We start from the raw sequence: 25,537 nt of genomic DNA, 5'->3' as shown, positions 1-25,537 counted from the left end.
CTCCTACCATGAAATAACCTTTCAGAGCCCCATGGCTCTTGATTCTGGATCCAATATTATAGAGGTATCATCTTACCCTCCTCTGATCTCAAATGAGATTTGGAACTTGAAAACCAATATTTCTGGGAACTTTTTCTAGGCTACATAGCACTGACCTCAACTAATAACAATTTGGAACTCTGTTGCTTCAGAACTGCTGGAGAAATTCAGAGAAATGAACCCACTGTGGAAAAACCCCTTCCTCTAGTTCACTAAATAAGGTCAATCAGCAGAGAAACATTTCATTTTAACCCATGTACATTGGTAATCCAGAGAAACAGCATGGCCTAATGGGTAAAGTATAAGCCTGGGAGTCAGAAGAATTTGGGTTCTAATCCTAACTCCGCCACTTGTCTGTTGTGTGACTTTGGACAAGTCACTTAACTTCTCTGTACCTCAGTTACCTCGTTTGTGAAATGGGGATTAAGACTAGTGAGTCCCATGTGGGACAGGGACTGTGTCCAAATTGATTAGTTTGCATGTACCCCAGCGCTTAGAACAATGACCAGCACAGAGTATGCTCAGCGAATACCATAAAAAAGTATAAACCCATTGGTCAGGAGCATGGAGAGGCAGTGTTATAATGAAAATAAGCATAGGGTTTAAACTGGTTAGATAAAGACTGGCCAAAATATCGATCTTGCCAAAGAAAAGTTCATTATTTGGAGGTCACTGAAAGCTCTTTGATATGCATAAAGACTTTCTTTCCCCTTTCTATTTTAAACCCCAGCTTTCTGCAAGGCCAGAGGAACAAATGTTTAAGATATTTTTTCTCTTTTTTTTCCCACAGACCATAGCTCAGCAGAGGATAGAAGATACAATGACTTCTAATATGTATGCAGGAAGAGGAGTGCGCATATTCCTCACTCTTGTAGAGCTGGAGAAGCCAGATAACAAAGACTTTTTAAAATCCAAAGGCTCAAATTTCAACCCAGTGCGACTATTGTAAGCCAGATGTGGAAATCCAGAAATATCCATGTGATGCTCCAAAAGGAAAGGTGGGGGCTATGCTTAGACTCTGGGGACGAGAGAGAAAACTACACAGATTAATGCTATGAATTACAGAGTGAATCCAGTGGTGGCATGTGATGGTGTCTGGGGGAAGGAGAAGGAAGGGACAAAGAAAGAGAAAGAGGGAGAGAGGTGAGGCAGAGGAAGGGAAAGAGAGAAAGAGAGGAAGTAGTAAGAGAGAGAGAGTGAGAGGAGGGATTAAGAGAGAGAGAGAAAGAGGGAGAAGAAGAGGAGGAAGGAAAAAACAGAAACAGTGAAAAATCAGGAGAGAGAAAGAGGAAAAGAGATAAAATGGAAAGAGGGCTATAGGTGTTTGGCATTAAGAGAAATAGCGTGGCTTAGTGGATAGAGCATTCATTCATTCATTCAATCATATTTATTGAGTGCTTACTGTGTGCAAAGCATTGTACTAAGCTCATGGGAGAGTACAGTATAACAACAAACTGATACATTTCTTCCCAGAACGAGCTCACAGTCTAGAGCATAGGCCTGGGAGTCCAAAGGACCTGGGTTCTAATCCTGGATCTGCCACTTGCCTGCCATCTGACCTTGGGCAAGTCACTTCACTTCTCACTGCCTTAGTTACCTCATCTGTTAAATGAGGGTTAAGAGTGTGAGCCCCATGTAGGACAGGGACAGTGTCCAACTTGATAAACTTGTATCTACACCAGCAGTTAGAACAGTGCTTGGCACATAGTAATTGCTTCACAAGTACTATAATTATTATCATCACTCTTAGGAACAAGGGCGAAAAGTGTGCACATAAACATCATCATGTCATGAAAGAGTGTAAAAAGCTATTGTAAACTTGTCCATTCAAGGTTGAAATGAAAGCAGAAAGGTTACTGCTGACAACATGGTTATAAAAATATTGGTCTGGTAATAGAATTATAAATAAAGTGGCTGTTAATCTTACCAGTGACAATATTTATATAATGTCACAGCTTACACATCACCAACCTTTATACTGAAATGTATATGGTGAGGGGGGAGGGGCAGGGGCAGAGTAAAATGTCATATTCCCCAGAGCTTTAGGCCGCATAATAGAGTGTTTATGGTCATAAACTCCCCTTGGATGCATAAATCACAATTCAGTGCATGTGAAACAGGTTCTACTGAAATACAAATATTAATGAAAACATCAAGAGCTCTTAGTAGAAACCAGAAACTGTGGGGCAACAGAAACACTTTGATCTTTTCCCTGAAAAGTCTGAAAATATCACACCTGTAGGCAAAAAGTTCTGCTTTAGTCCCTCACTCACAAATGTCCTATGTTCCTATGGTCAGTATTATAATCAGTATTATAATCAGTATTATAATATATCAGTATTATAATATATAATACTTATATATAATATATTATAATATATAATATATAATTATAATATATCAGTATTATAATGATAATAATAATAATAATACTATTTGTCAAGTACTTCCTATGTTCCCCGGGTGCCTGAGTTTCTTTGTTGTAATCGTATCTATTTTCTTATGCAATAAAATGCTCTCAACTTCCATTCAAGGCTAGCCTAGAGGAAATCTGTTTATATTATAACAGGAAGAGCTTAAGTTTGGCTCAGTCAAACAATGCTATTTACTGAGCATCTAATGTTTCCCCACTCCGAAAATCCTCCAGTCGTTGCCCACCCACCTCTGCATTAAACAGAAACTCCTTACCATCAGCTTTATAGCACTCAGTCACCTTTCTCCTTCCTCCCTGATTTCCTACCACAACCCAGCCCACATACTTTTGCTGCTCTAATCCCAACCTACTCACTGTACCTTGATCTCATCTATCTCACTGCCGACCGCTTGCTCACATCCTGCCTCTGTCCTGGAGTGCCCTCCCTCTTCATATTTCAGGGGTGAACATTCTCCCCACCTTCAAAACCTTACTGAAGGCATATCTCCTCCAAGAGGCCTTCCCATACTAGGCTCTCATTTCCTCCACTCCCACTCTCTTCCGCATTACCCTTGCACTTTGATTTGATCCCTTCATTTACCTCTCCCTCAGCCCCACAGCTCTACTTTATGGATTTATATTAATGTCTGTCTCCTGCTCTAGACTATAAGCTCATTGTGGTCAGGGAATGTATCTAATAACTCTATTATATTGTACTCTCTCAAGTGCTCAGTATAATATTCTTCCCACAGTAAGCACTCAATATGTATGACTGATCAATAAACTGAGTGATATTGTTTGCAGAACACTGCATACGAAGCACTTGGGAGAGTATTATAATGATAATAATAATAATACTGTTATTTGTCAAGTACTTACTATGTGCCAGGCATTGTGCTAAGAACTAAGGTAGATAGAAGGTTACCAGCTGGAAACAGTCTCTGCCCTACAGGGGACTCACAATTTTAATCCCCATTTTACATATGAGGTAATTGATCCACAGAGAAATAAAGTGACTTGCCCAAGGTTACACAGCTGATAGGTGGCAGAGTCCTTCTGGCTCCCAGGCCCGTGCTCTATCCACTAGATCATGCAGACTGAATCCCTGTCCACAGGTACTCACTAGTTTAGAGGGAACACAAGTATAAAATCATCTACAAATTAAGGTGCTCAAATATGTAAATAAATATGTACAGATCTCAGCAAGAGGTAATGAAGGTAGAAGTGCTGAAATGATAATGAAGAGGAAAATTATTTGGGGAAAGTCTTGGAGTGAAAGTGGGATTTCAGAAGGGTATTGAAGACAGAACAGCTGGGTTTTGTCAGATTTGGAGGGAGAGGGAGTCCTAGGTGGAAGAAAGGTGAGGGTTGTAGGTGGGAAATTCTAGAAGGAGGCATAATGAGAAGGTAAACTTGGAAGAAACGGAGAGTCAGGCTGGGGTAAGAGACCACGGAATCCAGTACAGTGCAAAGTTTGCCCATTTCAGGATAAGGGAGGATGGTGGTGTTACCTGGGAAAGTTAGGATTTGGGAGGGAAGATGAGGACTCTACACTCTAAGTCCCTCTAGGCACAAGATCAAGATTGTATGAGCAGGAAACATGTCTGTTAATTCTGTTGTCTTGTACTCTTCCAAGTTCTTAGGTCAGTGCTCTGCATTCATTCAATAGTATTTAATGAGCGCTTTCTATGTGCAGAGCACTGTACTAAGCACTTGGAATATACAAATTGGTAACAGATAGAGACAGTCCCTGCCCTTTGACGGGCTTACACTCTAATCGGAGAGACAGACAGACAAAAACAATAGCAATAAATAAAATCAAGGGGATGAACATCTCATTAAAACAATAGCAAATAAATAGAATTAGGGTGATGTACATCTCATTAACAAAATAAATAGGGTAATGAAAATATATACAGTTGATACGGACGAGTACAGTGCTGGGGGGAGGGGAAGGGAGAGGGGGAGGAGCAGAGGGAAAGGGGGGAAAAGAGGGCTTAGCTGAGGAGAGGTGGGGGAGTAGGGGGAGCAGAGGGAGCAGAGGGAAAAGGGGAGCTCAGTCTGGGAAGGCCTCTTGGAGGAGGTGAGCTTTAAGTAGGGTTTTGAAGAGAGGAAGAAAATTAGTTTGGCAGAGGTGAGGAGGGAGGGCATTCCAGGACCGCGGGAGGATGTGGCCCAGGGGTCGACGGCGGGATAGGCGAGAATGGGAGACGGTGAGGAGGTGGGTGGCAGAGGAGCGGAGCGTGTGGGGTGGGCAGTAGAAAGAGAGAAGGGAGGAGAGGGAGGAGGGGGCAAGGTGATGGAGAGCCTTGAAGCCAGTAAGAACTCAATTAATGAAATCGATTGTTTGACTTCAATTTTTACCATACTGGGTAGAGAGGTTAGGGTTAAAGGAACAGATTCAGGAGTTATCCACACAAAGGTGGTAAACTGAAGATCTGAAGATCGAGGGTAGACAAACTCTCTGAGGAAGTCAGTAATAAATCAATCAATCAATCAACTAAACAACGGTTTTTACTGAATGCTTACTGTGTACAGAATACAGTGCTAAGCACTTGGGAGAGTACAATAGAATCGAGTTGGTAAAAGGAATCCATGCCCTGTCTACAGGAAAAAATGAACATTAAAATAAATTACAGATGGGGGGAAAAGCAGAGCATAAGAACACATACATAAGGGCTATGGTAAAAAGCGAGAACTAAAGAGGGTGCAGAATACAACCCTTTGGACCACCAGTAGATTATAAATTCGTTGTGAGCGGGGAACTGTGTCTGTTCACTGTGGTATTGAACACTTCCAAGCGCTTAGTACAGTGTTCTCTGCACACAGTAAGTGCTCAATAAATACGATGGAATGAATGAATTACCCCTAATTTGGTAATCCTAATGAGGGATGGAAGAAGAAACAGTGGAAGAGACGGAAACAGAGTAGCCAAGAAGGTAGGAGAGAAATCGAGAGAGGAATGTGTGGGTGTAAAGGAAAATCTCATTGTGAGACTTGTGAGAATTGGAATGCATTAACCAGAGAATCAAAATGATGGCAAGGCAACATTTTTGGAACTGCTTAATCAGTTAACTTTTTGACTGGCTAATAAATGCTAGATACTGCTAGAGAAGCAGCGTGGCTCAGTGGAAAGAGCACAGGCTTGGGAGTCAGAAATTATGGGTTCTAATCCCAGCTCTGTCGCTTGTCGGCTGTGTGACTTTGGGCAAATCACTTCTCTGTGCCTCAGTTCTCTCATCTGTAAAATGAGGATTAAGACTGTGAGCCCCACGTGAGACAACCTGATCACCTTGTATCCCCCCCAGCGCTTAGAACAGTGCTTTGCACATACTAAGCACGTAACAAATAGCATTATTATTATTATTATTACTGTACTGCAAGTGCTTCCTATGTGCGTGGAAGAACACAACCATAGAAAGGCATGCAGTCCCTGTCCTCAAGTGGTTTTCAGTCTAATCATGGAGGCAGACAAAAATGAATAGGGAATCAAAGCCACAACAGTAATAGAAGTTAAGTACTTACTCTGTGCAGGGCATGGTGCTAAACTCTGGGAAAGACTATAGAAGTGGGATTTAGACATGGATCCTGTTCCTTGAGGGGCTCAAAATCTAGGAAAGAACAAGTATGAAACATGAAGAAATTCAACATAGGGCAAAATTGTTGAACAAAGACTCTAAGATACCAATACATTTATAAATAGACTAATTATATATAGTTATATTAGTTAGATCATTAAATGTAGTTAAATGAAAATGTGGAAATCAATCTCTCAGAGCTTCTTAATATGTAGCCCTGCCTGGAGGCAAGGGGTTAGCATCTGGGAATTTACAGGGTCTTTTGCCAGCCAAGGAATCCAGGAATCAAATATGTGTGTATCCCCATTCGAGGCTTTTGGGAAAATCACAGGATCAGGAGTCAGGAAACCTGTAAACTCGCCCCAGCTATGACACTTGCCTGCTGCGTGACCTTGGGCAAGTAAGTCACTTAACTTCTCTGGGCCTTAGTTTTATCATCTGTAAATATAAAGATGGTAATTGTTATGTGCCAGGTACTGTCTAAGTGTTGGATTGGTATTTGCTAAGCACTTACTGTGTGCCAGGCACTGCATTAAATGCTGGGGTGGATACAAGCAAATCAGGTTGGACACAATCCCAGTCCCACATGGGACTCACAGTCTCAAACCCCATTTTACAGATGAGGTAACTGAGGCCCAGAGAAGTGAAGTGACTTGCCCAAGGTCACACAGCAGGCAAGTGGCAGATTCAGGATTAGAACCTGTGACCGTCTTTCTACCAGGCTTGTGCTCTATCCATTCTGCCACACTGTTTATCTACTAATCAAGCAGTAGAATGTATTGATCGCTCACTGTGTGCAGAGCATGATACTAAACACTTGGGAGAGTAAAATATAACAGAGTTGAGAGACAGGTTCCCTGCCCACATTAAACTTACATTCTAGAGGGAGAGAGAGACACTAATATAAATATGGAAATTATAGATTCTTATTATATTTCTTTAGTGCTTATTATGTGCTAAGCATTGTTCTAAGCATTGGGGTTAATCACGTCAGTCACAGTCCCTGACCCACATGGGGCCCCCAGTCAGAGTAGGAAGAACAAAGGAACTGAATCCCCATTTCACGGATGGGGAAACTGACCCAAAAAGAAGTGAAGTGACTTGCCCCAGGTCACACAGGCAGCTGGCAGAACTGGAAATAGAATCTAGGGCATCTGACTCCTAGGCCAATTCTCTTTCCACTAGCCATGTTGCTCTTCCAATCTATACATGTACAGATAAGTACATAAGTACTGTGGGGCTGAGGGTGGGGTGGATATCAAGGGCTAAAGTGTACACCTTCAAGCACGTAAACAACAGAAAAGGAAGAGGGAATCAGGAAAAGAGGGCTTAATCAGGGAAGGCCTCTTGGAGGAGATGCGACCTTAATTAAGCTTTGAAGGTGGGGACAGTGGTGGTCTGTCACACATGGAGGAGAAAGGAGTTCCAGGCCAGAGAAAGGGTGTGGGAAAAGGGCTGACAGAGAGAGAGAGGTGAGTTTGAGATACAGTGCGCAAGTTAGCAATAGAGAAGCGAAGTGTGTGGGCTTAGGTGTATTAAGAGATCAGTGAAATCAGTGGAGGCAAGGTGATTCACCAGGAATTTAGGTTGGACCACTGGAGGACTGGGGATGGTACTAAATGTTTTTTGTAGAAAAATGATCCAGACAGAGTAAAGAATGGACTGGAGTGGGGAGAGGCAGGAGGTAGAAAGTTCAGTGAGATGGCATATTAGATATAATAGGAATACAGCTGAATCCCTCTCTCTCTTAGACTGTGAAATAGGAATACAGCTGAATCCCTCTCCCTCTTAGACTGTGAGCCCTATTTAGGACAGGGGTTGTGTCTGATCTAATTATTTTGTACCTTCCCCAGCGCTTGGAACAGAGCTTAGCCGATAGTACGTGCTTAATGAAAAATAATAATGATAATGATAGGGGTATCAGTCAAGGGCTTACAATGTGCTGAGCACTGTATAAATACAGTTATACAGGTTAAATAAATAATAAATTGTGGTATTTGTTAAGTGCTTACTTTGTACGAAGCACTGTTCTAAGTGCTGGGGGATACAAGGTGACCAGGTTGTCCCACGTGGGGCTCACAGTTTTAATCCCCATTTGACAGATGAGGTAACTGAGGCACAGAGAAGTTAAGTGACTTGCCCAAGGTCACACAGCTGACTAGCGGCTGACTAGCCGGGATTAGAACCCATGACCTCTGACTTCCAAGCCCACGTTCTTTCCACTGAGCCACACTGCTTCTCCAAGCACAGTTAAGCACAGGTTAAGCACAGTCCCTTCCCCAAGCAATGGTCACTTTCTAAATATGAGGGAGAAGACGTATTGAATCCACATTTTACAGATGAGGAAACTGGCAGAGAAGTTAACTGATTTATCCAGGTTCACACAGCAGGCAAGTGGCAGATCCAGGATTATTCATTCATTCATTCATTCAATAGTATTTATTGAGCCCTTACTATGTGCAGAGCACTGTACTAAGCGCTTGGGATGAACAAGTCGGCAACAGATAGAGACAGTCCCTGCCGTTTGACGGGCTTACAGTCTAATCGGGGGAGATGGACAGACGAGAACAATGGCAATAAATAGAGTCAAGGGGAAGAACATCTTGTAAAAACAATGGCAACTAAATAGAATCAAGGCGATGTACATTTCATTAACAAAATAAATAGGGTAATGAAAATATATACAGTTGAGCGGACGAGTACAGTGCTGAGGGGATGGGAAGGGAGAGGGGGAGGAGCAGAGGCAGATGGGGGAAAAGAGGGTTAAGCTTCAGAGAGGTGACGGGGGGGGGGGGTGATAGAGAGAATAGAGGGTGAAGGGGAGCTCAGTCTGGGAAGGCCTCTTGGAGGAGGTGAGTTTTAAGTAGGGTTTTGAAGAGGGAAAGAGAATCAGTTTGGCGGAGGTGAGGAGGGAGGGCGTTCCAGGACCGCGGGAGGACGTGGCCCAGGGGTCGACGGCGGGATAGGCGAGACCGAGGGACGGTGAGGAGGTGGGCGGCAGAGGAGCGGAGCATGCGGGGTGGGGGGTAGAAAGAGAGAAGGGAGGAGAGGTAGGAAGGGGCAAGGTGATGGAGAGCCTTGAAGCCTAGAGTGAGGAGTTTTTGTTTGGAGTGGAGGTCGATAGGCAACCACTGGAGTTGTTTAAGAAGGGGAGTGACATGCCCAGATCGTTTCTGCAGGAAGATGAGCCAGGCAGCGGAGTGAAGAATAGACTGGAGCGGGGCGAGAGAGGAGGAAGGGAGGTCAGAGAGAAGGCTGACACAGTAGTCTAGCCGGGATATAACGAGAGCCTGTAACAGTAAGGTAGCCGTCTGGGTGGAGAGGAAAGGGCGGATCTTGGCGATATTGTAGAGGTGAAACCGGCAGGTCTTGGTAACGGATAGGATGTGTGGGGTGAACGAGAGAGATGAGTCAAGGATGACACCGAGATTGCGGGCCTGAGAGACGGGAAGGATGGTCGTGCCATCCAAGGTGATAGAGAAGTGTGGGAGAGGACCAGGTTTGGGAGGGAAGATGAGGAGCTCAGTCTTGCTCATGTTGAGCTTTAGGTGGCGGGCCGACATCCAGGTGGAGACGTCCTGGAGGCAGGAGGAGATGCGAGCCTGAAGGGAGGGGGAGAGGACAGGGGCGGAGATGTAGATTTGCGTGTCATCTGCGTAGAGATGGTAGTCAAAGCCGTGAGAGCGAATGAGTTCACCGAGGGAGTGAGTGTAAATGGAGAACAGAAGAGGGCCAAGAACTGACCCTTGAGGAACTCCAACAGTTAAAGGATGGGAGGGGGAGGAGGCTCCAGCGTAGGAGACTGAGAATGATCGGCCAGAGAGGTAAGAGGAGAACCAGGAGAGGACAGAGTCCGTGAAGCCAAGGTGAGATAAGGTATGGAGGAGGAGGGGATGGTCGACAGTGTCCAAGGCAACAGAGAGGTCAAGGAGGATTAGAATGGAGTAGGAGCCATTGGATTTGGCAAGAAGGAAGTCATGGGTGACCTTAGAGAGAGCAGTCTCGGTAGAGTGGAGGGGAAGGAAGCCAACAGGGGGCCTAAGGAGATAGTTAAAGGTCCAGAACAATTGGCGGGGGTGACGGGCATGGGTGTCGATGAGGGATTAGAACCAAGGTCTGCAGAGAAGCAGTGTGACTTAATGGAAAGAGGACAGACTTGGTAGTAAAAGGACATAAGTTCTAGTCCCCCTCCATCAGTTGTCTGCTCTGAGACCTTGGGCAAGCCATTTAAATTCTCTGTGCCTCAGTTCCCTCACCAGTAAAATGGGGATAATACAATTCATTCAATTGTATTTATTGAGCGCTTACTGTGGGCATACCACTGTACTGTTTCAGGGATTAAGACTATGAGCCCCACATATCTACCTTGTATCTACCCCAGCACATAGAACAGGGCTTGGCATATAGTAAGGGCTTAACAAATACTATTATTATTATTATTATTATTCTTACTCCCAGACACATGCTCTTTCCACTAGACCATACTGCTTCTCTACTGAACACCATCATCATCAACTGCTTAGTACAGTGTTCTGCACACAATAAGCAAAGAATTATACCACTGAACATATCATCATCGTCATCATCATCATCAGGCATCGATCATATTTATTGAGTGTTCACTGTATGTAGAACACTGTACTATGTGCTTGGTAAAGAACAATATAATAATGGACCATTCCCAACCCACAGCGAGCCTATAGTCTGGAAGGGGAGACGGACACTAATATTGTGTAGAAACAGCATGGCATAGTGAATTGACCAAGGGCCTGGAATTCAGAAGGGCATGGGTTCTAATCCTGGTTCAGTCACTTGTCCGTTGTGTGACCTTGGGCAAATCACTTTACTTTCTGTGCCTCAGTTACCTCATCTGTAAAATGGGAATTGAGACTGTGAGCCCTGCGTGGGACAGGGACTGTGTCCAACACAATTTGCTTGTATCCACCCCAGTGGTTTGTACAGTGCCTGACATATGTATGCGCTTAACAAAATACCATTATTATTAATACAAATAATTAATTAAGGATATGTATAGAAGTGCTGTGGGGTTGGGAGAAGCAGCGTGGCGCAGTGGAAAGAGCATGGGCTTTGGAGTCAGGGCTCGTGAGTTCGAATCCCAGCTCTGCCACTTGTCAGCTGTGTGACTGTGGGCAAGTCACTTAACTTCTCTGTGCCTCAGTTCCCTCATCTGTAAAATGGGGATTAAGACTGTGAGCCCCATGTGGGACAACCTGATTCCCCTGTGTCTACCCCAGCGCTTAGAACAATGCTCTGCACATAGTAAGCGCTTAACAAATACCAACATTATTATTATTATTATTGGGAAGGGGAATGAATAAAGGGAGCCAGTCAGGGTGACGAAGAAGGGAGTGGGAGAAGATAGGAGGGCTTAATCAGGGAAGGCCTCTTGGAGGAGATGTGCTTTCAATAAGGCTTTGAAGGGCAGTAGAGAGTTACTGTACTTTCAGATATGAAGAGGGAGAGGGTTCAGGTTAGAGGAGCAAAGTGTGCAGGCTGGGTTATTGTAGGAGAGCTGCGAGGTGAGGTAGGAAGGGGGCCAGGTGACTGTTTTAAAGCCAATGGTGAGGAGTTTCTGTTTGATGCAGAGGTGGATAAGCAACTACTGGAGGTTCTTGAGGAGTGGGGAAACATGGCCTGAACTTTTCTGTGAAAAAATGATCTGGGCAGCAGAGCAATATATGGACTGGAGTGGGGAGAGACAGGAGGCAGGGAGGTCAGCAAGGAGAATAAATACAGTAATCAAGGCAGGATAGAATAAGTGCTTGGATGGATGTGGTAATCATCATCATCATCATCTCCAGGCAGTTTGAACTGGTAAATTTATCCTGGTAAAGTACTCGTGTGCCATGGTGTTCAATAGGAGAGGAAAAATAGAGCTAGCAGAGTTACATTTCTAATTAGGAAAGAAAAGTTCTAACAAGAGCCATGTTGAAAATAGTCTTCAGAGAAACAACCATGTTATCTCTTGTTTGCAGTTCACGGTGTTACTTTTGGAGGTTGTCCCTGTTTATTACACTTAAACAGGAATGAGTGTTTTAAATAAGTAAACATTTCTCTTGAATTAAACCCACTTCCCATAAGATTTTCTTGCTTTCCTCCTCCTACAGCCCCTGAGATCTGAACAGTGACATTCTCCTTTCAACATGTGTTCTCCATGTTCATAAACTGGAAATAGTATTTTACTGATTTACTGATTCCTGATTCATATGACAAGTGATTCAATGTTCTTGACTGTCAAGTGCTTAGTACAGTGTTTTGCATAGAGTAAACACTCAATAAATATGATTGAATGAATGAATGGCAAACACCCAGGGGGTTCAGCAAAAGCAGGAGGTTGGTGGTCAGAAAGATCATCAGGACAATTAAGTGCTTAGTATAGTGCTAAGTACTTAATACAGTGCTCTGCACAGAGTAAGTGCTCAATAAATACGATTAAATGAATGAATGAATGGAATAAAGCTGAAGTTGAACAAACTGGAATGAGCATTTTCAATAGCATTTATATTAATGTCTTTCTCCCCTCTGGACTGAAAGTTTGTTGAGGGCAGGTAATGTGTCTAATATATATTATATATTGTTATATTGTATACCCCCAAGGGCTTAGTACAGTGTTCTGTACACAGTCAGTGCTCATTAAACATGATTAATTGATTGATTTGAGGGACTCTCCTTTCTAGTCAATGTACTGATATTTAGGTGGAGTAGCCAGAGGGAAAAGCATTATCAGTGTTATCAAATTATATTTCTAAGAAAGACAACATGGCCTTGTGGATAGAGCATGGGCTTGGGAGTCAGCAGGACCTGGGTTCTTATTCTGATTCTGCCAATTGCCTGCTGCGTGACCCTGGGAAAATCACTTCACTTCTCTGTGCTTCAGTAACCTCATCTGTAAATTGGGGATTAAGACTGTGAGCCCCATGTGAGAGAGGGATTCAGTCTAACCTGCTTTGCTTGTATCTACTCCAACACTCAGTGCTCTGCCTGGCACATAGTAAGTGCTTAACAAATACCACAATTACTATGAGTATTATCATTATTAATTATTATCAATCACTATATTGCATACATATTATAATTGTATTATAGTTATTATCAATTATTGATAATAATAAAAGAGCCCAGACATGCAAAACACTTTCCTGGGTGTTTTATACTCATGCAATCAATCAGTTAATCTATGGTATTTATTGAACATCCCTCTCAGGGTAGCATTCTTTCAGTACCTTCCAGTACTCTACCAGTCTTGACTATGGGAGGGAGAGTCAAGCAGAGGCCTACCCATTCCATTCCAAGCTTGGCAAGCGGAAGGTGATCTGCTAAAAGTCAAAACTCTCCTGTGCTGGGCAGCAGCAGCATGGGAGAGAGTCGAGGGCGGAGACTCAAGTTTACTGCGCAAGAGGAGGAAAAGGTAAACCACTTCTGGTTTGTTTTACCAAGAAAACTCTCTGGATCCACAATCAGAACGATATGGAGAGCAGGCCGTTCTGGGAAAGATGTCCATGGTGTCGCTATGGGTCAGAGATGACTCCATGGCATAAGACGAGATAATTTATTGAGCATATACTGCATGCAGAGCACTCTGCTAAGCACTTGGGAAAATGAATTATAGTAGATTTGGTAGGTGTAAACCCTGCCCACAGGGAACTTACAGTCTATAGGGAGAGACTGACAGTAAAATAAATTACAGATACAGGAAATAGTAGGGTATAAGGAGATAAATATAAGTGCCATAGGCCTGGGTCGAGTATCAAAGTGCTTAAGGGGTACACAGCCAATTACAAAAACATATCAAGTTAAAGAGCATCGGTAACATCTCTAGCACCTTTCCAGATAAAATATGAACCCTGACACAACCAGCCATCTGCAGATGAACAGATAAATCTACAAAGGAGTTTAGATTGCAGAGAGGTAGGTATTTAAGGGCAAATAGGATGTTAGAGGGGAATCAGGGAAATATCTCTACAGAGAGAATCTGGTTCCCAGAAGGAACTAAGTACTCATTTTCCCAAATGCTAAGCCAGAAGGCAAAAAACTGGAAGTCAGCAGCTCATGTTGGGATTTATCCAAGTCCTGAGTACAATGCTTGGCAATAAATACTCTTGATTAATTGATTGTGCAACTACTGTCAGATCACTGAGGCAACAACTAGGTTTTCCAAGGACCAATCTGTGAGGAAAGCCCCCGGCACCTACTCTAGGAATGTTGGTACAATAATAATAATGTTGGTATTTGTTAAGAGCTTACTATGTGCAGAGCACTGTTCTAAGTGCTGGGGTAGATACAGGGTAATCAGTTTGTCCCACGTGAGGCAGACAGTCTTAATCCGCATTTTACAGATGAGGTAACTGAGGAACAGAGGAAGTGAAGTGACTTGCTGACAGTCACACAGCTTGACAAATGGCAGAGCCAGAATTTGAACCCATGACCTCTGACTCCCAAGCCCGGGCTCTTTACACTGAGCCACACAATAATAATGATGTTATTTGTTAAGCGCTTACTATGTGCAGAGCACTGTTCTAAGCACTGGGGTAGGTACAGGGTAATCAGGTTGTCCCACGTGAGGCTCACAGTCTTAATACCCATTTTACAGATGAGGGAACTGAGGCACTGAGAAGTTAGGTGACTTGTCCACAGTCACACAGCTGACAAGTGGCAGAGCCGGAATTTGAACCCATGACCTCTGGCTCTCAAGCCCGTGCTCTTTCCACTGAACCACGCGGCTTCAATATCCCTCCAAGTGGTTTCTTTCGAAAATAATTGAAATTGTAGTATTTGTTAAGTGATTAAAGCTACAGTCAAATAGGACATTGTCTCTGTTCCATATGGGGATCACAGTATAAAAGGGAGGATGACAGATATTTAATCCCCCATTTTACAGAGCACTTATGCCCAAGTATACATATAGCACCTATGTATATATCTGCAATTTATTTATTTATATTAATGTTTGTCTCCCCCCTCTACACTGTAAGCTTGTTGTGAGCAGACAATGTGTCTGTTTTTTGTTATAGTGTACTCTCTCAAGTGCTTAATACAGAGCTCTGCACACAGGAAGTGCTCAGTAAATGCGATGGAGATGGAATGAACCAATGAAGGAAGGAAACCGAGGCAGAGAGACGTGAAAAGACTCACCTAAGGTCACACAGCAGACAAGGGGCAGAGCTGGGATGAGAACCCAGGGCTTCTGATTCTTATTTCTGGGCTCTATCCATTAGACCACTCTTGGAGAGCTACCCAGAAGCAGTCTTCACTATGTCACCATGTGGATCCAAGTCGTGGCCTCATAGTTCCAAGATTGAATGGGTGATGTGGTTCTCCTCACATACTGGTGAACTATGCTCTTTTCCTGAAGCTTTCCACAACAAATTTTAGTAGTACTAAGTGGTTCTGTGGCACCTCACTGTTTCATAATCTTGCCTTACCCAACTTGCTTATTCGGGGTTCCCTGGCCTAGACATAATGATAATAATGATAGCAATAAATGATTGTATTTGCTAAGCACTTCCCACGGGCCACTCACTGTACTGAGCCCAGGGGTGAATACAAGTAAATTGGACTGGACCCAGTCCCTGTCCCACCACTTCACAGAGAAGGTGGAGTGACTTGACCAGGGTCATAGAGAAGACAAGTGGTAGAGCCAGGATTAAAACCCTGCTTTTTGTGACTAACGGACCCTTGTCTATTTCATTAGGCGATGCTGTTTCTGTTGCTTCTATTGATAACAATAATAATAATAATAATTACTGTATTCGTAAAGCACTTACTATGTGCCAGGCACTATACTAAGCGCTGGTGTTGGTACGAGCAAATCGGTTTGGACACAGTCCCTGTCCCACGAAGGACTCACAGTCTTATTCCCCATTTTACAGAAGAGGTAACTGAAGTGAAGTGACTTGCCTAAGGTCACACAGCAGACAAGTGGTAGAGGCGGGATTTGAACCCATGACCTACCAACTCCCAGCCCCGTGCTCTATGAACTACTCTATGCTGCGTCCCCAAGCTGCATTGATCGTTTCCAAGTACTTGGTACAATGAGCTGCCCTCAGTAAGGGTCATTCATTCATTCAATAGTATTTATTGAGCGCTTACTATGTGCAGAGCACTGTACTAAGTGCTTGGAATGAACAAGTCGGCAACAGATAGAGACAGTCCCTGCCGTTTGACGGGCTTACAGTCTAATCGGGGGAGATGGACAGACAAGAACAATGGCAATAAATAGAGTCAAGGGGAAGAACATCTTTGCTATGTATACTATTATTGATTATTAGAGAAGCAGCATGGCTCAGTGGAAAGAGTCCGGGCTTGGGAGTCAGAGGTCATGGGTTTGAATCCTAGCTGTGCCACTTGCCAGCTGTGTGACTTTGGCCAAATCACTTAACTTCTCTGTGCCTCAGTTCCCTCATTTGTAAAATGGGGATTAAGACTGTGAGCCCCAGGTGGGACAACCTGATCACCTTGTATCCCCCCAGCACTTAAAACAGTGTTTTGCACATAGTAAGCATTTAACAAATACCACTATTATTATTGTCATTATTATTATTATCCTACTCCACAACTGAAAACCACTGGTCATGAAATAGGTAGAATAGATGCACCCTGCCATGAGCGCTAGGTGAGGAGTTTGGTAAAAAATTACTACGGGAACTCCCTCCCCCTCCAAATATGTTAGACCACCACTCCCTCCACTCTCAAAGCTTTACTAAGATAAAATCTCCTGCAAGAGACCTTCCCCAGTTAAGCCCTCTTTTCCTCAGCAAACTCTCAATCATTCATTCTTTCAATCATTCATTCAATCGTATTTATTGAGCGCTTACTGTAGGCAGACCACTGTACTAAGCTTTTGGAAAGTACAATTCAGGAACAAATAGAGACAATCCCTGCCCACAAAAGGCTCATAGTCTAGAAGGGGGTGACAGACATCAAAACAAGTAAACAGGCATCAACAGCATCAATGTAAATAAATAGAATTATAGATATATACACATCATTAGTAAAATAAATTGAATAATAAATGTGTACTCTTACACACACAAGTGCTGTAAAGCAGAGGGAGAGAATGGGGGAAATAGGGAGGGGCAGGGGAGCAGAGGAAAAGGGGGGCTTAGTCCGGGAAGGCCTCCTGGAGGAGGCGAGCTTTCAGTAAGGCTTTGATGGGGGGAAGTGTGCTAGTTTGGTGGATGTGAGGAGGTTGGGCATTCCAGGCCAGAGGTAGGATGTGGGCCAGGGGCCGATGGTGGGACAAGCAAGAATGAGTCACCATGAGGAGGTGAGCAGCAAAAGAAGAGCAGAGTGTGCACGCTGGGCTGTAGAAGGAGAGAAGGCAGGTGAGGTAGGAAGGGGCAAGGTGATGGAGAGCTTTGAAGCTAATCCCTTCTGCGGTGTATATGCACCCCAATCTGAGATTTTGGGACACTTGATATTCTCCCCACCCCCAACCCCACATCACTTTCCAGCGCTTAGAACAGTGCTCGGCACATAGTAAGTGCTTAACAAATACCAACATTATTATTACATTCGTATCTTTAAATTGTGTTATAAATACCATATTTATTCTTACTGATGTCTATCTCCCTCTTTAGACTGTAAGGTCATTATGGGCAGGGAACGTGTCCACTAATTCTGTCAAATTGTACTCTCCCAAGTGCTTAGTATAGTGCTCTATACATAGTAAGGGCTCAATAAATATGATTGGTTAACTGATCCACTAGAAGGGCAGCAGAGTTAGTCTGCCCCACTCATGGCTTTAGAGCAGAATCAGAAAAGAAGACAAGATGCGATTGCACCCTTCGTTCCCCCGAGCTTGGAGGGAGGTCCTTGAAGATACCAGGACTTTAGGGGAGAGTTTGTGGTCTTTGGACTGCAAGCAGTTGTTGAGTGTAGGCTTGGTGCCTCAACTGGGGAATGGACATAAACCAGGATCCTCACATCCCAAGGAGGGGCTGAGTTCACGCTTCAGGGAGGATCTTTTTCTTTATGGTATTTGTTAAGCATTTACTCTGTGTCAGGCACTGTTCTGTTAGAATAGAGTAGATAGTATTTAGAGAAGCGGCATGGCTCAGTGGAAAGAGAACAGGCTTGGGAGTCAGAGAATGTGTGTTCATTCATTCATTCATTCAATATTTTTTATTGAGTGCTTACTATGTGCAGAGCACTATACTAAGCGTTTGGAATGTACAATTCGGCAACAAATAGAGACAATCCTGGCCCAATGACGGGCTCACAGTCTAAACGGGGGAGACAGACGACAAAGCAAAACAAAACAAGACATCATCAAGATAAATAGAATCAAGGAGATATACACATCATTAACAAAATAAATAGGGTAAAAAAATAATATATACAAATGAGCACAGTGCTGAGGGGAGAGGAAGGGGCAGGAGCAGAGGGTGTGAAGGGAGGGGGAGGAGAGGGGAAGGAGTAGGCTCAGTCTGGGAAGGCCTTCTAATCCCGACTCGGCCACTTGTTTGCTGTGTGACCTTGGGCAAGCCACTTAACTTCTCTGTGCCTCAGTTACCACATCTGTAAAATGGGGATTAAGACTGTGAGCCCCATGTGGGACGACCTGATTACCTAATATCTACCCCAATGCTTAGAACAGTGCTCGGCACATAGTAAGGTCTTAACAAATACCATCATTATTATTATTATAGAAGGTAATCAGGTTGGACACAGCGCAAGCCCCACATGGGGCTCACAATCTTAATCCCCATTTAACACATGAGGTACCTGAGGCCCAGAGAAGTGAAGCTACTTGCCTAAGGTCACACAGCAGCCAAATGGCAGAACTGAGAATAGAACCCAGGTCCTTCTGACTCCCAGGCCCATGCTCTATCCACTAAACCGTGTTGCCTTCTTTGAAATGGAAATGGAACCAGAGGTGCAAGCAGGAATAGGGGTTTTTGAGGCATTGGTGATAGCAATATTAGAAGAAGAAGAAGAAAAATAAGAAGAAGGAGATGATGAAGAAGAATTACTAGTAATAGTAGTTTTACTGGTAATTCTAATATTAGTAATAGCATTTAGTAGCAGCTGTAGCCCAGCCCTTAGAGTCAGAAGGTTGACAGCTCTACCACTTGTCTGCTGTGTGACCTTGGGCAAGTCACTTCACTTTTCAGTGCCTCAGTTACCACATCTGTAAAATGGGGATTGAAACTGTGAGCCCCATGTGGGACAGGAACTGTGTCCAACCCAATTCGCTTGTATCCACCCCAGCGGTTAGTACGGTTCCTGGCCCACGCTAAGCTCTTAAGAAACACCACGGTTATTATTATTAAAATTGATTTTGAGTCACATGTGGGACAGGGACTGTGTCCAACCTGATTACCTTGCATCTACCCCAGTGCTTAGAACAGTGTTTGTCACATAGTAAGTGCTTAACAAATACCACAATTATTATTATTATTATATAAAAATATTTGCTCCAAGTAGAATCAGAATAATTTAGTGACTGTGTAAGTTGGATTTGTTATGTCTTAAAACTCTCAGTTGGAGGTTCAGGGGTCAGCCTTTCTTCCCTTCCAATCTTCTGGTTAAGCATTCTGAACACTCAACTCACTGTCTCCCAAGCTCCCAGAGCCCAGATCTTGACTAGATGCAAGTGAGGTCTCACTAGCAAAAATGCCAGATGCATTTTGTGTCAATGATGCAGTGTTTAAGTGTACTCTTACAAGTAGAAGATGATTTTTCAACCTGGCAAAGTAATCCAAGATAGAAAATTCAATCAGAAATTAGAGTTCAACTGCCTCTTGTGGTCCATGATTATCAAAGACAATGACAGAGACTTTTTACCGTGTGAAAGAAGGCATTGATAATCCACTTCTGTATTTTTTACCAAGAAATCTCTATGGATAAATCCATAAAGTCTCTATGAATCTGAAATGACTCTTTGGCATTTGATGATGATGTTTTCTATAAGGATACAGAAAAAGATAAAGGTGCTCTTTCTCTTTATTTATTGCCTACATGCACAAAATTTCTGACTAATTCTAAATACCATGCTGCTACACAACTTGGGCCAACAAACAGTTACAAAACAGAAAATGTTTTCTCCCTGATCTGAGCACTCTCACAAAGAAGAAATTCTAGCAATCAGTTCTTAAACTGTGAGAAACAACAGGGTCTTGTGGAAAATGTATGGGCTGGGGTTAGAGAACTTGGGTTCTAATCCCAACTCCATCACTTTTCTGTTATGTGACCTCAGGCTAGTCAATTAGTTTCTCTGTGCCTCAGTTACCTCTTCTGAAAAATGGGAATTCAATATCTATTCTCCCTTCTTCCTTAGACTCTGAACCCCATGAGGGACTTGATTACCTTGTATCTACCCTAGTGCTTAGTAGAATGCTTGGCACATAGTAAATTTTTCACAAATGCCATTAAGAAAAATAACAAAATAATAGGAAGGTAAGGTGAAGCCAGATGGTGGATAGCCTTGAAGCAGACTGTGGGGAGTTTTGTTTGATACAGAGAGAGACAGGAAACTGGGGCTGATTTTGAAGAGAAGAGAGACACTTCGGAGAGACACTTCAAGAAAATGATCCTTGCAGAGACATGTAGTATAGGTTGGAGGGAGAAGCTGAAGACTGGAAGACCTGTGAGGATTCAAATAAAATTATCTAGTCACTTTATGACCAGAGCTTGTGTCCATGTGTTAGCAGCTTGGGGGTGAGAAAGGGGAGGAATCAAGAAATGAAGTGTAGAATAATAATGATGGTATTTGTTAAGCACTCAATCTGTGCCAAGCACTGTTCTAAGAACTGGAGTAGATACAAGGTAATTAGATTGTCCCACAAGGGGCTTCCAGTCCTAGTCCCCATTTTACAGTTGAGGCAACTGAGGCACAGAGAAGTTAAGTGACCTGCCCAAAGTCACACCGCTGACCAGTGGCGGAGGCGGGATCAGAACCCACGACCTCTGACTCCCATGCCCGTGAATAACTGAGGGGATTTGGCAGTGAATTGTACGTGAAAGAAACAGTGGGATTTGGCAGTAAATTGTGAGAGTTGAAAAACAGCAAGCAGGAAAACAGGAGTGTGTCAAGTAAAAAGAGCACTGGCCTGGTAGTCAGAAGACAAGAGTTCTAATCCTGATTCTGCTATTTGTCTGCTGCGTAATCTTGGGCAAGTCACTTAATTTCTCTGTGCCTCAGATCTGTTAAATGAGGATTATGACTGAGTTCCAAGTAGAACAGGGACTGTGCCCAACTCGATTTGCTTGTACTAACCCTAGTGCTTAGTATGGTGCCTGGCACATAAAAGGGCTAACAAATGTCACAGTTATAATCATTATTATTATCAATTGAAAATCCAGTAGTTTCCCTGGGAAATTACGAGCCTTTTCCCCACCATCATTCCTCCTTTAACCTCCATCTCCCATAGCATCCCCCGCCACAGCAAACTTAGCTGCTGCCCTCAGCTATGACACCCATGGATGATTGGGTTAGAAATATTCTAATAAAACATTAAGGACTGGATGGACCAAATGCATATTTTTCATTTGAAATTTCTTCTTTTAACTTAAATTGAAGTGCTGAAAGATATTATTAAAATAGACCTCAGGAGGATAACTGTGTTGATTAAAAGACATTAATAAAAGCATGGAGGAAAAACACAGGCATATTATAAAAACTAGCGTGAATCAAGGTTGTCTCCGTTGCCCTGACACAAATAATCATTATGGATGATTTTTTTTTCATCTTCAAAGACATTGTCTTTCCTTTTTAAAAATGAAAGTATATCAAGAAATGCATTTTGGCAACCAAAGGTTCCAGCTCCAAGATAATAACAAAGAAAATCCACTGCTTATTCTTCTCATCTTAATTTTTCTTCATTTTATTTTCTGTTTTCTCCATCTTCCTATCTGTGACTCATTGCAGTTGCTATGGAAGAGATAGCCCATTTATAGCACCATATTCCTCCTGATATTTTGACACTACAGGAGCTTCTAGTAGGAGAGGAAGAAGGGGGGAGGTGGAGGAGGAGGAGTAATAATGATGGTATTTGTTAAGTGCTTACTATGTGTTAATCACTGTTCTGAGCACTGAGGTAGATACAAGCAAATCAGGTTGGACACTGCCCCTGATCTATACAGGGCTCACAATTTTAATCACCACTTTACAGATGAGGTAATTGAGGCACAGAGAAGTGAAGTGCCTTACCAAAGGTCACACAGCAGACACATGGTGGAGTCAGGTTTAGAACCCAGGGCCTCCCGAGTCCCAGGTCCAAGCTCTATCCACTAAGCAATACTAGTAATAATAATAATAATAATAATAATGTTGATATTCGTTAAGCACTTACTATTTGCCAAGCCCTATTCTAAGCACTGGAGTAGATACAAGGTTATCAGGTTGTCCCACGTAGGGCTTACAGTCTTCAACCCCATTATAATAATAATAATTATTATATTATATGCCCTTTTGAGCATTAGGAAGAGGATCTGTGGGTTGCTCAAAAAGGATAAGCTCAAGCACTTAGTACATGGCTCTGCACACAGTAATCGCTCAGTAAATTCCATTGAAGGAATGAATGAATAATAATAGAGCTATTTCTGAAGCACTGACTGTGCACCAAGGACTGTACTAAAATCTGAGATAGACACAAAATTATGATGTTGGACAGTTCCACTTCCACATGGGGCTCACAGTCGGGAGGGAGAAGGAGCATCGCTCCCCCATTTTACAGATGAGGCAGCTGAGGCCCAGAGAAGTGAAGTGACTTGCCCGTGATCTCGCAACAGGCGAGTGGCAGAGCTGGGATTAGAACCCAGGTCCTTTGACTCCCAGGCTCTTGAGTGGTTTAGGAGCATAGCTACTTGCTGATTTGGTGCTTACACCCCTTGGACCCCGCTTCTGGGATCTCTTGGCCAGTTGTTTCTCCCCAGTCAGTGGTCCCTGAGCCTTGTCAGAGCCAAGCAAGTAATAATAATAATAATAATAATAATAATGCTGGTATTTATTAAGTGCTTACTAGGTGCAGAGCACTGTTCTAAGTGCTGGGGTAGATAGAGGGTAATCAGGTTGTCCCGCGTGAGGCTCACAGTTAATCCCTATTTTACAGATGAGGCAACTGAGGCCCAGAAAAGTGAAGTGATTTGCCTACAGTCACAGATGACGTGACAGAGCTGGAATTCGAACCCATGACCTCTGACTTCCAAGCCCAGGATCTTGCCACTGAGCCATGCTGCTTCTCAAAAGGAGTCCACAGTGTATTCCTCAACCTCCCAAATGGCCCGTTGGAAAGAGTCAGGCAACCCGATTTGAGTCCTATTTCCACCATTGTCCTACTGTGACCTTATACATGTATAAGGTCCCTCAATCTCTCTAGGACTCAGTTCCCTCATCTAAAAATGGGGATAAGATTGGGGGACCCATGGGGATAGGAACTATATCTGATCTCATAATCTTATACCCCAGTGCTTAGCACATACTAAGCACTTAATAGATTCCATAATGATCATGACCTGTCCAGAAGAAAAGTAACTATATCTCATTCTGACTTTACCTGCTTTAGTCCTAAATCCAACATGGCTCAATCCTCTGATTTGATCTAAATCCAAATGAAGAATCTATTTAAGTTTCATCATTATTCAAAGATGACTAACAAAATGGGTGAATGCACAATTCTTTGCAGAGAGTCTTAAACGTGGTCTCTGGACTTCAAAGGACTCAAAATCTGAGAATGATAGAGAGAAGGGACATGTGACAGATACATAAAGAAGGATGAAATGATAAAACCACAAAAATAACATAGAACACAAGAACAATGATAATAATAATTGTGGTATTTGTTAAGCACTTACTATGTGTTGCAAACACTGTTCCAAGCACTGGGTTAGATACAAGGTAAACAGGTTGTCCCACTTGGGGCTCACAGTCTTAAACCCCATTTTTCAGATGAGGCAACAGAGGCACAAAGAAGCTAAATGGCTTGCCCAAGGTCACACAGCAGACAGGTGTCGGAGCGGATATTAGAAGTGCGTCCTCTGACTCCCTGGCCCGTGCTCTTTCCACTAAGCCAGGCTGCTTATGTAGCATTTTTCCTAGCAAAGGTTTAGGCTCTTTGCAGCTCAGAATTCAGTAGTCACAGAGTCTTCTTGACATTCTGAAAGTTGAAAAGGGGAAGAAGAGGAGGGGCAGGAGGAAAAGAAGAGGAGGAGGAGGAGAAAGGGAGGAGGAGGAATCATGGTGTAGTGGCTAGAGCATTTGCCTGGGAGTCAGAAGGTCATGAGTTCTAATCCCACCTCTGCCACTTGACTGCTATGTGACTTTGGCCAAGTCACTTCACTTCTCTGTGCATCAGTCCCCTCATCTGTAAAAACTGGGATTGAGCACAACATGGGACAGAGACTATGTCCAACCCGATTTTCTCATATCCACCCCAGTGCTCAACACAGTACTTGGCACGTAGTAAGTACTTAACAAATACCACAGTTATTAGTAATACGTATTGAGTGCCCACTTGCTGTGGTATACTGTACTTGGAGCTTTGGGAAACACAGAAAATGGGACATGGCCTCTGCCCATAAAAAGCTTACACTCCAGTGGGACAGGAAAAGGGGAAAATATTTACAAATAGTAATTGAGTGAGTTGCATAAGCAGGACCAAAAATCAGGGTCTGACTGGGTTAAAGATAATAGGCTGTTCAGTTCAGGCAGGTTCCCTAGGAAATTCGCCTGATGCAGAATGTCTGTGAAAAGAAGAAAACAGATTGTGAGCTATTGATGTTGGCTGCCTGCCAGAATCACGACCAGCTTAATGCACAAACTCACCAGGTTGTTGATTGGAGTTGCATCTCCATCCAACAAGGTTCACCTGGCCAGCGCATCCTTACAATCCACCTGAAACGCTTAACTCTCCTTATTCCCCAGATGGGAGTGGTGAGCAACAGACCCTCAAACCACAGATTCTGAGCCAAATTGTTGTTTCCGTCCATCGAAAATCCAGCTGCAGGAAATGAGGTTGGGAAGCCATCGGTGTGCGCCCAGGAAGGACCCGAGTATTACTTTTGGATTGATTTTTTGTTCAAAGGCTAGCCAGGTGCAGGTTGAGATTCGTGATTTGACTTCGTTGGGAGTGCAATTAGATTGGGCATGAAATAAAGTCAACCTTGAAATTCTATCTATGTAGGAACCTCTGCTTGTAATGCCTAGGCGCCCAGGTGGACATATGTGAGGGATGAATTGACGGATGAAAAAAGGGATGAACTGAGCTTCCCAGATTTCACTGGAACTGACGCAGGTAGAGAAGAAGACATCAGTAGGCAGGCTGCAAACTGTCTTATGGGACTACTAGGTTTTGACACAGTAGATTCGGGTCCCAGTGCCTGCTCTGTCTTTAGCCTGGGGGATGGCTTCAGCCTGGTGGTTTCACCTCTTTGTGCCTCAACTACTTCATCTCTTCATACTCATCTCATCTAAAAATAGGGATAAGATTGGGGGACCCATGGGGATAGGAACTATATCTGATCTCATAATCTTATACCCCAGTGC

At 43.3% G+C, this 25,537-nt stretch overlaps 1 long non-coding RNA gene across 1 annotated transcript in view; it reads right to left on the bottom strand.

Annotated features, from left to right (window-relative positions):
- LOC114814685 overlaps positions 1-25,537 on the bottom strand; it is a 50,275-nt gene that overhangs the window by 4,621 nt on the left and 20,117 nt on the right. The window contains exon 2 of the long non-coding RNA XR_003762463.2: positions 5,978-6,063. This is a non-coding gene — a long non-coding RNA (uncharacterized LOC114814685). The remainder of the gene's footprint in view (positions 1-5,977; positions 6,064-25,537) is intronic.

The sequence above is a fragment of the Ornithorhynchus anatinus genome, chromosome 1, assembly GCF_004115215.2.
Source record: "Ornithorhynchus anatinus isolate Pmale09 chromosome 1, mOrnAna1.pri.v4, whole genome shotgun sequence".
Classification (NCBI taxonomy): domain Eukaryota; kingdom Metazoa; phylum Chordata; class Mammalia; order Monotremata; family Ornithorhynchidae; genus Ornithorhynchus; species Ornithorhynchus anatinus.
Note: the sequence above shows the minus strand (reverse complement) of the source record. Positions and strands in the feature narration are given on the sequence as shown.